At 43.5% G+C, this 2,786-nt stretch overlaps 1 pseudogene across 1 annotated transcript; it reads right to left on the reverse strand.

Annotated features, from left to right (window-relative positions):
• Positions 1–287: 287 nt before the first annotated feature.
• Positions 288–1,902, reverse strand: LOC309962565 (14-3-3 protein gamma-like; annotated as a pseudogene). The gene is made up of 2 exons: positions 1,886–1,902; positions 288–916 (listed from the first exon to the last, which is right to left on the reverse strand). The product of its transcript is annotated as a 14-3-3 protein gamma-like (transcript).
• Positions 1,903–2,786: the final 884 nt, after the last annotated feature.

The raw sequence follows: 2,786 nt of genomic DNA on the forward strand, positions 1-2,786 counted from the left end.
CATTTAAGTATTCTTTTCATCTTAAAACCCTGTTCTCTAGCAATAAGTTAAAGACAGCTCCACTTGCATTAAGCTACGTAACAAGCCCATATGCTAATGTGAGGCTGCTATTCCAATACAAGCACAGCTAGCCTGACTTTCCACTAGTGGAATTTTAGCAAAAATGTCAAAGAGGCGATCAAAGACAGCACAGGTCATGGGTTTTTCCCTAGGAAGGTCATCCCTCCCTTACCCTCCCCCACCCAACACTCAACTCATGGTAAAAAATAAAGACTGCAGTAGTAACATCAGCGTGCCCTGACAGTCCACCTGGGGGCCTTAATTGTTGCTTCTCCCCCGTCATGGTCTTGCTGATCACTTGTCTAGAGCAGGAGGTTGCAGAGGGGCTGCATGATGAGTGTGGAGTCCCCGTAGGAGTCCTGTTGAGAGCGTCTAGAGCTCGGTGATGGTGTTATCGAGAGAAGTCTTGGCCAAGTGGCAGGCTTGCTCTGGGGCACTCTGGATTTCATAGTAGAAAATGGAGTAGTTAAGGGCCAAGCCTAATTTAATGGGGTGAGTGGGCTGCATGTTCTCCTTGCTGATCTCATGGGCATTGCTATAGGCTTTCTCAGATGACTCCACAATGGTCGCCCTATTCTCTCCAGTGGTGAATTCGGCCAGGTAGCAGTAATAGTCCCCTTTCATCTTCAGGTAAAACACTTTGCTCTCACACTAGGTCTCACTGAAATTCTTGATCAGGTAGTTATCCAGCAGGCTCAGCACATCCTGACATACCACCTCCAACTCCTCCTTTTTTTCCCGGTAAGCATGGACAATCTCTATCTTTTTCTCATTACCATTTACAGACGTCTTCTGCTTAGTGCTAATAATGACCGTCCAGGAAGAATGGTGTGCCTCAACTGAAGCAGAATCTGGTCTTTGTACCCCGACACCAAATTAAATCTTGGAGACCGAGTTTTGAGTGAAGTAGAGAAGAATATCTTTATTACTTTGCCAAAGGGGGCCACAGTGGGCTAATGCCCTCAAAACTGTGTGTCCTGGCCTGAAGGACATAGTGAGGAGTTTTATAATCATGGTTTAAAGAGGGCGTGATCATCTCTTGGACATTCTTCTGACTGGTTGGTTGTGAGGTAAGTAGGAATCAGCATCATCAACCTTCTGGTTCCAACCAGTTTGGGATCTCTGTGCTTGTGGGCAGCATACCATTAACTTCTCCCACCTGGTGGGGGTTTCAGTATCTGCAAAACAGCTCTAAGATATTGTGATGTGTGTCCCTTGATGCAGAGCCAAGACCCTGCCCCAAGACTGCACTACTGTTTCTTTTGACTGTTCCTCCCTTGTCTCTGGATCCCCCTCCCTTCCCTAATTAGCAACTTGTTTGAACCTGCCCATTGGAACTCAGTGTAGGTCATGGAGGGCTGAATGAAGCCTATTTCTTGTAATCAAAGAAATAGGGGACACAGAAAGACTTTTGTGCCCAGGAGGCCCACAGTTGATACAAGAGTATCAACTCTTCAGGGAGAAACTGGGAGTTAGGGGTTCTCTCCAGATTGTATGGCACTGTGCTGCAGATGGGGTTTATGGCACAAGTATCATCTTGTTCTGGAGTCTCTCAGTTTTCCACTCTAGAACTTTTGGACTTATTTTTGCTCTTTCCTCTTAGAGTTACATCTTTTAATCAATGCAACAAGCATCTTGACTGTAATCTCATTGAGAATAAGTGGATGTTGCTTCAAGTTTTCACTTGCTAATTTTAGCCCTTTGAATTCCAGCGAAGAGGAAAGGAAATGCCATTCAGCATACAGATCAGAAGTCAAAATTAGGAAGCTCACCAACAGAGAAAGCAAAGGAGAATTGTCATTCTTCCATTATGAAAATGAAATACCTCTTGCTTTTACCCATGTTCATACCACATCTATAAAAATGTAACAAAGAGTGTGGTACAATGGAAAGTGAGAGATGGAGATGAAAGGTTCTAGGTTCTAGGTTCTAGGTTCTAGCCTGGGCTTTGCCACTCATGGAACTGTTTGGAACACTATTCTCTAAGTCTTGGTTTCATTATCTGTAAAATTAGAGTGTTAAACCAGTTTTTATATTATAAGATTCTATCTGAAACCATTATTAATATTATATGATATATTTCTATTGCTGGTATTTTTTAAATTAGTTTTGATGTAAATGGTTAAGTAGGGTGATTCCAACCCCTTATCATGAGGATATTAGTGAGCTTCATTTTTAGAAAGAAAGAGTCATATCTAATTATTTATTTTAATTTTTTATTTTATAACTTCATATTTCTATAAATAATATATAGTTTCCTTAGAGATCAGAAAGATGAAGGAGGCCCAGAAATTGGAAAATAATGTGCAAATAACATGTAAGGGAACAAACTTTGCCATTTAGTCTTCTTTTTTTCTCTCATAAAAAAATTAGTTTGGGCCTCTATGCTGCCACCATCCCCTCAGCCACTTGCTTCATGGGTTGGGCCCACTGGCACAGGGACTCCAGCTGCACTGCAGCTGCCCTCCGAGCCCTTTAGTCTGCCCGGGTCTTCTGGCCCGGCCCAACCCAGCCCATGAAAATGGTGGACCACGAGCAACTAGTGCAGAAAGCCAGGCTGGCAGAGCGCTATGACAACATGGCCATGGCAGAGCTGAATGAGCCACTGTCCAATGAAGAAAGAAACCTCCTCTCAGTGGCCCACAAGAATGGAGTTGTGAAACCGAGAAGGTAGGTAGGGAAAGGAGGGGATCCAGAGACAAGGGAGGAACAGTCAAAAGAAACAA

The sequence above is a fragment of the Leucopleurus acutus genome (assembly GCF_964270905.1).
Source record: "Leucopleurus acutus genome assembly, chromosome: 5".
NCBI classification, from domain to species: Eukaryota; Metazoa; Chordata; class Mammalia; order Artiodactyla; family Delphinidae; genus Leucopleurus; species Leucopleurus acutus.